Here is a 16,188-nt window from a genome sequence, read left to right on the forward strand (position 1 = left end):
ATATCTTATAATTGCTTAATGCAATTAATACGATTTGATAAAATTGAGTAATACCCTCAATTTAATGGCGAATAATATTAAGCCTGAGATTAGACCAATGATATATTGAGATTGAGGCCAACTAAATTTTTTTTAACCTTTACTTGTTTTTAAATATGAGCTTGTTACTATTATGATTAAATACATAATTTTGAATATTTATTTTTTTATTGAACATCAATTATAATAATATTATGATCTACGATGTGTAGAAAAATTGTTGAAGAAGTAAATTCATTTTTCGGTGAAAGTTATTATGTATCGTACATTTATTTAAATTAATATTTAAACTCGATATATTGCATAGCTACTTTTTCGGTGCACTTTCGCATGAATTCATCAAAATAAACCTGTCAATAGACTTAAAGAAGGCGACCGAAACTAGTTATTTTCTAAGACATAATATTACGCTAGGAAAACAACACCATAAATGTATACTTTTCTATACTTCAATAGATAACAATAAATTATTGTGTAAATAGTAGTTTTTTTATATTTTAAACGATAAACTATCAGTAGATATAAATAGGTACTGTCATAGTTTTCTCCCCTGGATTGTGCAATATTTAATATTATACTGCGAACGTCTAAAAGAAAAATATACATTCCTATTACACTGCAGTCCAGTTCATGATAATGTACCTCGTGTACAAATACGATTTCATAATAACATAATATTATTAAGGGCCCCGGAGGCTAAGGTTAATTTCGGAGATAAAAAATATAACTGTTTCGGTCTATGATTTAATTGTTCGATTCGATCCGTCCTCGTAGTTACTTTATAATGTCGTTATATGATCGACAAGACGTGTCGTTTGAAAACGATAAAAGGATTGGAGGAAAACGCAACATTTTTCCGAAGCTCAGTACAATAATATCATATGCTACACCTACCATAATGAACTTTGAAAACTGTCACCACAACAGTATGTCAGTCTTAATTATTATAGAGTGGAAAATAGGAAGGTACCTTTTAATTCAGCAGTATAATATTGTTATTTAATATGCGAAGCCAACGGGAAATAAAAAAAAAAGGATAAGAATAATATTTTGATCCAGTTTTTGGAACAATGTCAATTAAGTATAATAATAAAACTGGTAAACACGTATATTACTACCACCTATATATTGTCTTATCATTACCGTACCACAGTATTATATCGATTACAGTTTTTTTTTAAAATATCTTTTTTTTATTAAGTGAGAGAATATTAGTAATATTATATTTTACAACCTGTACACAATATATTAAACGTCGGTGCAATAAGAAATACGAATATAAAACAGAAGAAAAAAACGACACACTGCCAACCTGGCTGGTTTGATTGAAGGGGGTGTCCATTGACATCATTTACTGCCTACTTCAAATAACGATTATACAGTCACATTCAATATTATGTAGGTAGCTGGTGTATGTAATATTTTTTAGTGTGCGTGTATAATAGGTATGCAGATTTGCAAAATATGGTCTTTTGTGTGACAATTTTGCATGTCATGCAGCTGCACGGACGTCATGTATGATAACAATAAATAATAATTAATGTCGTGATTTTCCTCTCCGAGTTTTAAGCGACGGAAAAATAATTTTTACGTGTTGTCTGATTTTTTATGATTTTTATTTTTATCGTAAAACAGAATTTTCTGATCTTCGTCTTAACAAAAAAAGAAAAAGAACGAATGAATTAAAATAAGAATTGAAATGCAGTTTACAATTTTACTAGCTATTACTGTATCCTGAGTCCTGACATTATAACGCGTTGTATAATATAAATGGGTTTGAAAAAATATTATGTTTCTCTTGATTTATGTTCGTCATATATAAATTATGCGTACTACTGAAAATTGCGACCATTTTAAATTCAAATATTAAATTAACAAACAAAAATAAAACAAATTTGTTTATTATTCTTAAAAACCGCGAGACTGTGATTTTAATAAGAATTTAATGAACAACATTTACGAGAATTAGAAATGCTTCAAAAGTTTGGAACAAACCTCTTATGTATTGAAAATATTTTGCATATAGTATACACACCATAAACATTAAAGAGGTAAGAATTTTTTTAATTAATTCCTAGGAAATCCACAATTGGTTCCCGGAAAGTTGTAATATCCCACGACTCGTTAAATAATAATAATAATTTTGATTCATAACACTTTTTACCTACCGAAAAAAATTCTTTTTTTTTTACAAAAATCTGAACTAAGCCGGCACATTCACAAAAACATTTTTATAGATTTTAATATTAATAAAATGCGTAAACATAAATTTACCTGTTGTAAATGGAATCCTGGAGCGTGTTATTCGACTAATAATCAAAATATTCAAGTATAAAATGTGCTTGGAAAATATCGAAATGTATTTTACAACAGCGTATCACCACCCGGACTTGTAAAAAAATTTCAAACACACGTGTATTATAGTTTTCACTTTTAAAAAAGAACTATGAATCGCGTGCGTGAAACCGATCGTTACTGAATACGTTTGATAAAAAAACATAACGTGGTCGCTGGAAGTGATAGTTATTTATTTTTTTTTACGATGTGTTGTAATGGGTGTGTAAAAATCGCTAGTTGTGTCGGCCTTATCTAATTCACCATTTCGTTCTTCATTAATATCCCACCAAGACAAATATAATGCATCGTAAACTATATAACTCACGGACGTTTTATTTTGTGTGTATATACATATGTATAATTATTTATATTAATATAATTATACCCAGCGTATGATATAAACCATAGTAAATAATATGCAATTTCAGTAGCCACACGGCGCGGCGGCTATAACATTTAAATTAATTGTATTTCGTACGCGTGTTGCTATTTTTTAAAAAAAAAAACACAACATTATCGGTAGGTACGTTGTATGTATTTGTAATCCTATGAGGATATTGTACGCTTTTGTATCCTTAAGTATGTGTTGCTGCAATTTGTTTGCGTTAAAAACGTATTTTTAAATTCCATTAAAAGTACATGTTTTTATATTTGTAACATATAACGCGTTGTCCTACCATATAATTTGTGTTTGAAATCTCATCATATTATATTATATGATGGTGTGAACCGTATACTTCCTAGGCGTATCATACGAATCGATACAACCTAGATATAATAGTATATAACCAACCCAGGTATACAATTTTCATATTCAACAATAATAGTTTTTAAAATTGTAATTTATTTTCAGCAAATCACGCCAATCCTTGACTTTTCCGACGATTACACACTATGATGTTTTCCTAGTTATTTCGTATCCTCAGTTCACCAATCTATTTTTATAAGAGAAGTGCTTATTGAGATTGTAAATTGTTGTTTGTAATTATATATCACTTGCGTTCTAGCAGAGCAGTTAGGTATGGACTTGTAGTCTGTAAATTAAGAAGTTATAAAATACCTATATTGTGTTGTTCAATAAACAACTATTTTTATAATAATTTTAAAATCTCACTAAGTTGACAAAACAAAATAATTACGACGTAGATGTACATACTATTCTGTTTTCACCAAGGGCAGCAGACCCCGGCGTCAAAGGTGGGTAAGTTTTTAGAAGACCTTAAGCTGATGGATTCTGCATAGACGACTAACAAGTGACCCACGTTATAATTTTTACTATAAATAAAATAATATTATAAGAAATTTACAAAAAAATTTAAAACAAAATATATGTGATTGAAATAAGTTCAACGTAATAGTATAAAACAAGTTACTTGATTATGTCTATTTTAATCTTTTTTTTTATTCAAATAAAATAAAATAATTTCAAAAATAAATGTAATATTTTTAGTTTTACAAACATGTAAGTCCCAATTATTTTTAATAACCTGATCGGTTGGCAGTCATCCGACTTCCGAACATCCATTACTTAATTATTAATATAATAAGTAATAATACAACAACAACAAATAAATGATATATTTACGAAATCCGTCGAACTTCATGTAAAAAATAATAAGTATAAAAAAACCACCTCTAAAAGTTATGATATAATTTTTATGTAATGTGTTACTAACCAATGGCATTAAAGTCACCGAGCTAAGTTCAATAATTAGCAGACCGTTTTAAAACAAATGATGTCTATACCTAGTTCAAAAATTTAACTATAAAAATCAGAAATTTTAGGGTTTTTTTTATTACTATTTTTTTAAATTACGAGATTTTTTGTACGGACTTTGGTACAGTATTTTTGTTAGTATCATTTTAGTAAGTTATAAATTCTTATATTATAATATATTTTTAATTGTTGCCTAAATTGTCTTAAAAAGATGCAAATGACAAATGTATTATTTACCTATACGCTTTGGAGTGAACAGTGAAACGCCAAACACATCAACGATTCAAGAACAAATGACCGGAAATAGGAAAAGCTTTATAGTAGTAAACAGAAGAATACGAAAAATTTTGAAAATACTCATATTTGACGATACCTAATATACATCAGTTGAACCATAATGCACAAAACGTGTAGTGCCTCGAACTAAGATTCAATCAAAAAAAATTTTTTAATATCATGCATGTAAATAAGATATACATATGAATACAATTTATCGATGCTATGACGAAGACAGGGGTCATTGGTTAGTTCAAAAAATGAATTTGATAATTGTTATTTCCACCTACCCGCCATGCCAGTCAACCCTTACAACGTTTGAAATAAATTGAAATGAATCAAAATTGATCGTAGTTTTTATTTAATTTAAGAAGAACCTATTCAAAAAGATTTATAATCGACATTTTAAAATATTAAACAAACAGGCACCAACACGACAAATGTTTACCAATTAATTATAAAACGATCTCCGGAATGTTGTATTAAACAAACAGTAGTTAACAAACAGTCGCAATCAAAAGTATTTACATTCTTATAAAACCGTTAAATGACTTAAGACTACTAAAAATAACCAATTATTACATTGGACTGTTAAAAAGCAAATAAAACTTGAATTACTAGGTAAATGGTAATAGCATAATCACCGTTGAAACCATTAAATTCAAGTTACATGCTATAACAATTTATATTAATCCTAGTTAAAAGTCATAAAAATCATTTATTATTTCAAGTCTTGTTACACTCGTGATAATTCAATATAGGTAGTCATATTAAAAAAAACAAACGTTTTGAATGTACCGATTTCACTTGCATTATTAGGTATTGCGTCTAAAACATACAGCGAAAAAAACTTTTAGCGTTTACATTATTATTAATATTAGCGATATAATAATATCGTGTTATGGTTAAGTGTCATATAAAACAAATTACTACTTACCCGAAAAATATTTGTTACTTTTTAATTTTTAACCAATTTGTCGATGTCTTAAACTACATATTATAGGGAAATCAAATTAAATATTGTTTTTAGAATATTTCAGTTTGTATCAATTATATTATGTTATATGATTGAACAGTATTTTTAATTCATCAATTTATATTAATGGATGATGTACATGGCTACAACAGCCAACGAGTAACTATACCGGTTATCTTGTCGTCGAACACTCACACGTACTGACCACGGGTTCCTTGAGGAAGAAAACACTCTACCATACCATATTTGATGAGTGAATTTACTCGTAGACGATTTTGAAGCCGAATTTTAAGTACAGTACATTAGCGTTTTTCTTTGGGCCAATTATTTATAGGTCCATTACAGTTCTAATAAGACGTACCTAATAATCATAACAGGTTTAAATCGAAAATGCTTACGCCATCACACTTGGTCGTTGTGGGTCGTACCTCATCACACAGCTTAACTGCGTTGACCTGGAGTTTCCATAGATTTGAAAGTCGCAAAAGCAGAATGTTGCATTAGAATAACGATGATTAAAAGTGGAGGTTGTAATGGACAACATGCACAAGATCTAACTCAATATAGAGACGTAACTGTAGTTTTTTTCCTCAATATTTAGGTGGATAACTTAAGACACACTTCGTTTCGTAAGAAAAATCGCCAAGAACTATGAAATGTGTTATACGGTCCTCTTAAGTGTGTATTTCTGGAAAATGTTTTTTGAGACTGCTTGACGCCGTCGTGCTGTATGGTATGACGTGTGGTTGTATGTGTTTGTATTATATTGCCGTCTATCGATTATCACGCAGACTGTGAAGAAATTTTACAATATTGTGATTACATAATTTAAATATGTTTTGAACACTGGTCATTCGTTGTCGACTATAACTTAAAAGACATCCTGAATAGCATAACAATTACCTACATTCATTTTTAAGTTTTCCCAATAGGTTTTATTTCAAGTTTCGTTTTGATTTATTTTTTCCTTGGTTTTAGATGTGTGCTTAGATTTTGAAAACAAATTGATTTCTTTCGTTTATACTGCTTTAGTCAGGCTTAAAATAAAACTGTATATTTACCCTAGTATTTTTAGGAGATATTTTTCTTAAAATACATTTTAGCTCCTTAAAACACAAAACAATTCAATTCCATTATTAGTTTTTAATAAACATTCATCACCTAACCTAACCATGCTAACAATTCAATTACAATAGTATAGGAGGGAGGGAAGTGACTTAAGGACTTATAACTATTTGTTTGTGCTTCTCATAAATTTATTTCTCCATTTCGATGCTCTTGAGGAATGACATGGCGTTTTCTGGCTGATCGGGTCTGACTATTTGTATTATTATTATTAAAAGTATGTAATCATTTTTTAAAGTTAGAATATTTTAAGAGTTAAAGCTTATTTAATGAAGTCATACTTTTCTAATTTCATGTTTTGAGGTAAAATATTTTTTGAGATTTCCGATATTTCAAATCTGAATTTCTGACAATTAGTTACATAAGTTATCAAATTTATTTAAAGTTATAACAAGCTAACTATACAGCCAGAATTGAATTTTCATAAATTGAAATTTTAAAAATATTGTGCTTTGGAATTTGAAATTGATGAATTCCAACAACTTCCACTTATCCAAAAAAAGTATTTCCATCTACGTTAATACTTTTCAAGAGATGAGTGTGTAGCTTAAGATAATCATTTCATATTTATAATAATGAATTAACAAAACAACTTTATTAATACATTGTTGAAATCATGATAATTACAGTCTAAGCATAATAATTATTAACGAATTTGTATTTCTTATTACGTTTCTTTAAGTTAGTACATACCTGCATGTTAAAAAAATATCATAACACATTTTATTCTTCATAGGTAACTTAACAATTTAAAACTATTTATATTCATTATATGTGATTAAATGTTATAATATGTTAAATAATTTATTACTGAACACATTTTTTTCATGAAGAAGTCATAAATTGAATTATCTTAAGAATAACCTTCACGCCTTCAGCGTACATCGATGTACAAAATGTTAAAGAAAAATGAATGTCATACACTATAACTATCCATTTTTGAACAATACAACAATATATCCATTACAATATATTTGTTTTAATTATTGATTTGCCATAATAGCTTATTTTTGGCTTTAAGAAAGAATGTTGATTCTTAAATTATATTATTAATTCCATAATAATATACTCGGTGAATTATTCGTACTTGAGTATATAATGGTGCTCTGGGACTTGAATAATTTATTCGTTTGAAAACACGAAAATACAATATGCAAATATCGTTAAAATAAAATAAAAAATAAAGTCTTCGGCAAAACCATTCTAAGGACCTTAGATTTATTATTATATTATAATCATACACTTTTCGTACTAATACCTAATAATATGATCGAGGAAGCATTATTTCGTAATTTTTTCAATGACGCTTTTACTACCAATTGGTATTCTATTAACAGTACTAACACGAGTACACTAATTTTTTAACTCGCCATTTTTGGATGTTTCCTTGTACCCACAATTAGTGTTTGTGCGTATTATTATCTTATGTTTTATTGGAATTATGATTATTTATTTTGACATTTTGACAAGAAATTGTCCTATTTGTTTTGATTTTATAATACATCGATTATCGATATGTTAAAAATCTACCCAGTTGATGAGTCGTTCGATGAGAATATTTAAGAAAATTATTTTTGCCACACCTATCTTAATCAAACCGAAACCTCCGAAACACATTATAAATTAATATCGATTATGGCACCATTGTTACGTGTGATCGGCCTGTATAGGTTTTCGTTTTGTTACGCGTGTCTAATGTAGATTGTTCATTTATGTTTAATTGATGTCTAGAAGAAATTTAAGTCAGTGATGAGGAAAGTTCCATTCAAAATCGAATTAGTTCAAGTTCGAGTTGTTAACATTAATTATTGTGTCGTAGTCAAAATCCTAGTATACCTCTATATAATATTATAATACCGATATTATACTACCGCAGTAACAAAATATAATATAAATAATTGTGAAATATATTTTTTTCTAGCGGAACAGTTTTAAAAATATATTAATTATTATTAGTATAATAAATTAAACGTGCCTTCTGTATTGCCTAAAATAGGTAGGTACTTATCGCATGCGGGTCTTGCTCGAGAGTACAAATATTTAAAACACTGCACATGAACGGTTAAGTATATAAATTCATTTTTATAATTAAGAATATTGTAAAAATAACTTCGGAGAATTGCTCAGTTGTATACGAGTAATGATATAATATATTATTTACAATAATTCTACAATTTCATACATTCATATTCATATAATTATTTTCTATCTATGATTGAATTTATAAATTAATGTAAACTGAAAATACATAAATATAGCATTGGTCATTTCGTTTATTCTATACCTACCTAATTAATAAATGTAAACAATTCAAATTGTCTTCTATAATGTCAAAAAACCAAATAGAAAAACATGCAAATATTTGATGGCTAATAAACATATTGAATATATTGATAAATGTAAATAGTACAGTAATAAACGTGCTCTACGTATGCATGTCAAATTGTTGACGAACGAATAAAAAAAAAGTTTACTTTCATACAAAATAAAAACTATGAGGTCATGTTCAAGTTCATTACTAGAGAATTGAACGCGTTCATGTCTAGTTAACACACACTCACTGATTAAAGTATTAAAATATTGTGTTAATTACTAATTAGTATAAAATACGATGGAATCTGTTATTATCATTGGAAAAATTATGCTATTCGTATTGCAGCCATAATACAAATTGCAGTACTTACCCATTAATATTATTATAACATTAAAAATGTAAAATAGTTAAATACTCTTGGGAACCTTCGAAGCCTTGTTGTGTTATCGTTGCAGAATATCTGTGATACTCGATACTTTAAATTAAATAACAAAATTAAAATGTATAATAATTAATCTAAATATTAAATATCTCTAATGACACAGCAGCGGGGTTATTAAAAACGATTCGTCCGATTTCGAATGCTTTTTCGAATATTAATGTTTCGAACCTTAATAACCTAACCTTTGGAATAGTAATTTTAGGTTTAGACTTTAGAATAATACAACATGAATACATTTCAGATTAAAAAAATCATATTTCAAATGTATATCAAATGGTGACCACCTATAAATGTTCTATAATATGTGGTTTCCCTTGGTCACACGAACAATATCACAATATTATAGCCGGAACTCGAATTCAACGGGCATGCATATCCGATAATATGTAATCGACTCTTTTGACGGTGGTACTTACACTGCAGTGTTTTTAGCATAATATGCCCAAAAGAATTAGTAATCGCGTGTAATGTGACTTAAGGTCAGGACATCTGTAGGAAGTCAGTAAGTAGCTCATCGGATAATTAATTTCGAATAATTCTGTACTATTATTTTCCTGCTCGGTGTGATCCGATTAGGTTTCTGGCGTATTCGTAAGGTAGGTACATATTATTATCACGCTTCGTGTAGTCGGTGACTCATTTAGATGATTTGATAATACCTAATGTTATCTATATTGTCGTGCACTCATCGTTATAATATCACAGAATAAATTGATCAGAACGGACACTGATAAGGAATTATGTGAGAAGCATAAGGACATCTGATAAACTAGTTCGCCATTATTTTCGAGGAAATAATAGTATGACCATATTATAGAATATACAACGCGTATACATGTATAACAATATATTATCTTCCTCCGACCAAATGGCCATACTAATTATTGTTATCATTTTACAGCGTCCAGAGCCTGATAATATCGTCGTCGGTAGAGTACCTGGGAGATTACGTACTATTTTGGGATTAAGCCCGTTCAAGAATATTGTCGTACCTACCTAAAAAATTATTATCGTTCGTGTCGGGCTTTAACGGTATTCATAATTATATTTTACTGTGTATCGTTTTCTTGTTTGGACAGCTATATTATCGCCTCGATAATGGTTACACTATGGTTACATTACTATATTATTATGCACACGTGTAATATAAAATATTACAATAATATGATAATGTCTGTTTGTGCGTTATATATAAATTGTGGTATGTCGATTTTCACAACGCTCGTTCAAATTATTTCCGGGCGATGTACAATGAATAGGTTATAATGTATACCTACCCGGGCTACCCGTCGGCCATAATAATAATATTATTGTATTATATTATTATAATAATAGGTACTGTACAGACACTTACGGGTGTCCCTAATTGCGCATAGATAACCACTATACCTATCATAGAATATAATATGATATCGAACCGCCGGAAATAACACGATTGTGATCCACAAACGGTTTAAAATGATAATAATAATACTAATAATATGCGGTTTGAGTGACGTACGAGTTCGGTAAAACGTAATAATACCATTACAATATTATGCTGCACAGAGTAATTCATTCACCGAGCATTCCCACCCACCCATTTTTTCCTCGAACAGTTGATTCATTCAAATTCTGATTTTTGGAATTTTTCAACATACTCAAAGACCATAATATTTTCGAACTCTCGACGTTTGAATGTTCCGCTGAATGCGCTGTCGTCATATGAATTTCCGTTTTTCAAGTGAGACCTCCCTTTTTTACTGTAAATCATTTAATAAAATGACGATGTAGGTACATAATTCCAAATTATTCGTGCGAGTATAGTCTTTCGGTTTTCAACAACGTTTATACTGAGAAAAATATCACTCGAAAATGGTATAACAAAAAATAAAATGATATTTAATTTTATATCTTCCAAACCACCATTATCGGCTGCTAAATAATTTACAGCAAAAAATCACGCCCGCTGTTCTCTCACGAAAAATCCAGGCGTGTAACTCCACTGCAGGACACTCCTCGAGTAGTCATCAAAAATTCGTCTCGAAAACTTGAAGATGTGGAGCTCGTGAGTAGGTATAGGTACATTTAAAAGTTCCAAAGTTAAGATTTTGAATTGTACTGAGGTATTGAAGAAAGAAAAAAATGGGAGTAATCGTGCTTTGTGAATCGTCCTGTATACAATACAACTCCGGAAACGATTATATTTTGATGTTGTACACAACCTCGTGGCAGGCCAATTCCGAACCGGTAGTGCCTATCTATACAATTTTCAGTATATTTATTGCTTTCGTTTTGGGTGGTAATCACGTTTGCGCACGTGCATGGTCAAATCATTATTATCTTCCACATCGTTACGTGATCGCATCAGGATTTTCGGCAAAAAAGAATACGAAAATAATATAGTTTAACGGTTCGACGTTTTCTTGGCTGATGTCTGTCGGCAGGTTTCGCAACGACATATTACAACCGTTGAAAATTTAAAATGAAACAGCTCGCTCGTTTCCTGAAATATTTTTGTTGTTTTTGATTTCTTTTCCGAAAATCTTTCTTGGTACCTTAGGATTTTCGGCAACAAGAATACGAAAATATTATAGTTTAACAGTTGGGCGCTTTCATGGCTGATGTCGGTCGGCAGGTTTCTCAACGACATATTATTACAACCGTTGAAAATTAAAAATTAAACGGTCCGCGAGGTTTCCTGAAATATTTTTGTTATTTTTGATTCCTTTTCCGAAAATCTTTCTTGGTACCATAAGATTTTTGGCAACAAGAATACAAAAGCATTATAGTTTAACGGTTTGATGCTTTCTTGGTGTCTGATGTCCGTCGTTGAGTATCGCGCAACAATGAGCCTATTCAAAAATTTAATAACTAAAATCAAACGGCTCACGCGTTTTCTAATTTATTATAATTATTTTCGATTGCTTTTCCTAAAATCGTCGTTGTTTGAACTACTTTTGGTAAGTATCTGATATTTGCAGGTAGCCTACACACGTTGTCTCCGTCTCCGCTGCAGTGGTGGTTGTATTGAATGTTCTTGTTTTAGTAGTGCAGCATTTATTTTGGATGGAGTCAAAACATTAAAAATATTAACGAATAAAATGTTAAAATACAACCGTTGTACAATGTGTAAATAGTTTTGGCTAATGACTAAACAGTAAAATCTGATAATATTTTTGATAATATAAGAATAATATTTTATGTGATTATTAGTGATTATTATTAGTGTATTTGTAATATGCAAAATATAAAAGTAAAACATAAAATATGCATTTCATTTTTACAGAATATACTAAGATGTTCAATAAAGATATAACAAAATGTACACAATGCACAAAATGAACAAGCAAATAATTTCTAACCCATCATTAAGTGAAATATAGTAATATTATTATGACTTTAGAATAAATAAAAACTAAAAAGTTAGTTATTTATGATGGAAGTTAAGTCATTGTTATACACTATTTTAACTAAATCTTTAGCATTTTCAAAATACATTCTTACACGTTGTTTGTCAATGACTGCAATTCAAATTATACAATGCGTTATAATTATCGAAACATTTATGTATTATTGTTTTTAATATTTCGTGTACACTGCTGTTGCAACATTTTTAAAATCACTTTGGAAAAAAACATACCACCAATATAAAATACATATTAATATGTAAATCTAACCTCTCTGGAAATATTATTAAGGAATAAGCGATTACGATATTCGTCGTGTATTATATACTAAAACCAAACAAAAAAATCAATTTCGATCAATGAATCTATTAATTTGAAAACTTCGATGTATCGTTTCGGATTATCATCTTGGGTTTCGGTTCTATGGAGTTACTACCTTCCTACTTTAAAATGTGTCCCCACAGAATTAAAATATTGAATAATGTTGATTACGTGTGATGTATTCACACTGCTTAAAATATTATTAAAGGTCGTGATTCGTGACCCACATCATTAGGACCTAAAGATAATAATATGTGTCTTTTATTATTATTATTATTGTATTAAGTATCATACCTACCGTGACCGTGTATTTTTTAATGTTATCGTTTTATGTTAAACGTCGAAGGAGTATTGTGTATAACGCGAATAGATGTCAATTATTTTATATGCATTCGTCACGCGCTCACTATAATAGTACGCTCTTGAACGTAATAAAATCATAAAACTTCTGAGTTTCGCTAAATAATTATACGTCTTAGGCGTATCATTGAAAAGGGTTTCTAATAAAAAACCAATAAAAACACACACTACCTACGTTTTGAGAATCCGTTTTAACCCAGATAATATCCAAAAAACATGCAGTCGCGTTATGTTTTGCACTTCCATGATTGCAAACGGTCAGTATATTAACATATTAATATTATCCACACATTTGCTCCGCAACGAAGCTTACATTTTCAATATGTAAAATGTACCCTCTTATAGGTTTTGTTTTGATTTCTCTTTCATGAAATTAAAATTTAAAAAAATAATCATGCTGAAACGATTTGTCATGAAATGCTTGTCATTAACTACGAACGCACAACAGTATTCGGATCGTACTTTTGTCCGCCTGTAATATCGAACTCCTCAAAAAGTAAAATCTCACCTTTTTGGAATCCGCATAATATAATTATGATATCATATTGATAAATTGAATATATTGTATTATAAATAAAAAAACGAAAGTGTTCATCAAATGTAATATGATTGCACGCGATCAACAGGTATCGCGGGACGACAGAATCATTATAATAGGTACGATCGAGAGAAGAAAAAATTCCACATCATAACATATTACGCGATAGTATAAGAATATATGCGTTATGTAGGTACTTGCGAATAAAAAAAATGAAACCTATGAACAATTTATAGGTCTGCTGCAGCTGTACCATCGACATACCATCGACGACGGTCACCGTGTCCTTATAGTCATAATATTATATGCACTAGCCCGTAAATGGGCAATACTGAATACGTAATATTGTAATCACCATTGAGTATAAGACGCATAGGTATCTTGGAAATCGTACGTTTTAACAATTGATGACGATTGTTTGAATAATTTGAATAATGGATTTGGATATTTTTTTTTATACTTCCATATTTGTTGGCCGTAACGGTGCGTCGGCAGTGTCAAAGTATTTATCTCGATGCATATCGATGGGCATGGTGGTTTGACACGATAACTGGGGGCCGAGCGAAGTGTAGCACTTGTATCAACGCAGTTCGACGCCACTTGCGATTGCTATCTCTTCTCCGAAACTATACTGGACAAATCTTCCTGAAACTTGAAATGTGTATTAATTTATACGTGGAGAAGAGTGAAGGACGCATAGATCGAGTTTGACGTCCGCACTGTCATTGAGTAGTTATGAATAATTTCTCATCTGCACGACAAAAACAAGACGTCGTAGCTGACCAATCAACGTACGGCCAAAAATATTTGGTATGGTCTAGAGACTTGAAATGTCCATGGTACTTTTGTACCACGATGGAGGAGCGCCACAATAAATAATTTTTAAAATTTAGAGTCCACGGAGGGACTTTGATATGAAAGTCAGAAATCGAATATTTGTTGTATATTTTTATTGTAACCGTTGGTTACGGAAAATAAAATAGTTATTATGGTATTGGATACAATTATTTAGTGATCTACCGTCAAGCGTATAATATTTAAGAAAAAAAATTAATATTAGGTATATTATATTTTTTTTTTTAAATTTCTATTTAGTCGTATAATATGTCCAGCAAGGGAGATCGAAGAGGTGGCAATACAGAACTGACCAAACCTATAGCGAAAAACGATACTACCTCAACAAAAATAGTAATCAGGAAGTAATAAGCCAGTTCTAGAAGACACTGAATATTTAATTGATGACCAGAAAAAAAAATAAAAAATACGTGACAATCTGATTAACTAGCTACCAGCTGCAGTCGCTCCGTGTCTCACTTTTGTTCATGGGCACTCCTATAATAGTTCATCGTATGACCGTAGTATCGATGTTGACTAAATACCGTTACATTCTTATGGACATTCCGTTTGTTTTGATTTCAATCACTAGCTGATATTATCATACAGCTGCAATACCAATATACCGATGACGCACGCTGTTTTTTCAATGAATAATATTCAAGAAACCCGTACCTGTGTACAAAAAATAAAAAAATAAACGCACCGGGATAATGAACCTCATCAATGACACGGAGATAACGCAAGTGGCAGCACACCTGTTTGGACAGACGAATTTCTTGGTTATATGTATTTCGCTTGCTCGACGGATTTAAAAATAACTACTCGTCCAGAGTACTATAAACTGAATTAAATTATCCAATGAGGTTTGCTTAAGTCCGATGAATCCTAAGACCGTCGTTAGTTCCGGTTTTTAACGACTACTGCATTTGATGATCGCGACGACTCAGCGCTGTGTTTAATAAAGATAACGTAACATTATATAACTCGACTTCAGATTTGATATGATTTTAATTATTATTAACCTACCACGGAAAATATGTATAAATATTTTGCAACTATCTGCCATTTTATGATTTTTTTTACTTTATACTTCAAAGCATAAATACGTACTCCACATCGTAAGACACTCTTAGCGGAGCAGATAATGACATAGGGTACGATAATAAATAACAGACATTAGGCGGAATAGTTACTAGGTATCTCGGAACGCATTTTAAAACAGAAGTTATAATAATGTCTACTGGTCGCGTGGTGTGGAAGAGTGACTGATTTCCGTTATTAGTAATAGGCAATGAAGGTCAAAATATTATGGAGACGAGAAAATTAAAATAATTGCATTAAAAATGTGCGTATATAGAACTACCTATAGTAATAAATCATACGAAATGTCTAATTAATTTTTATACGTTTACATAATTTAAATACGACCTGTACCGACATTAAAAAAATGGCCACGACGACTGCAATTGTAATGATAGCCACTCTTCATAACTAATCGCTTACAATCATGCAATCTT

General features: G+C 30.2%; 1 protein-coding gene across 1 annotated transcript in view; it reads right to left on the reverse strand.

Annotated features, from left to right (window-relative positions):
• LOC111030750 (glucose dehydrogenase [FAD, quinone]-like) overlaps positions 1-2,534 on the reverse strand; it is a 28,093-nt gene extending 25,559 nt beyond the window's left edge. Inside the window, exon 1 of the mRNA XM_022310413.1 lies at positions 2,314-2,534. The gene's annotated coding sequence lies outside the window, so the exon portion shown is untranslated. The remainder of the gene's footprint in view (positions 1-2,313) is intronic.
• Between the last annotated feature and the right edge of the window lie 13,654 nt (positions 2,535-16,188).

Source organism: Myzus persicae, unplaced genomic scaffold, assembly GCF_001856785.1.
Source record: "Myzus persicae strain clone G006 unplaced genomic scaffold, MPER_G0061.0, whole genome shotgun sequence".
Lineage (NCBI taxonomy): Eukaryota > Metazoa > Arthropoda > Insecta > Hemiptera > Aphididae > Myzus > Myzus persicae.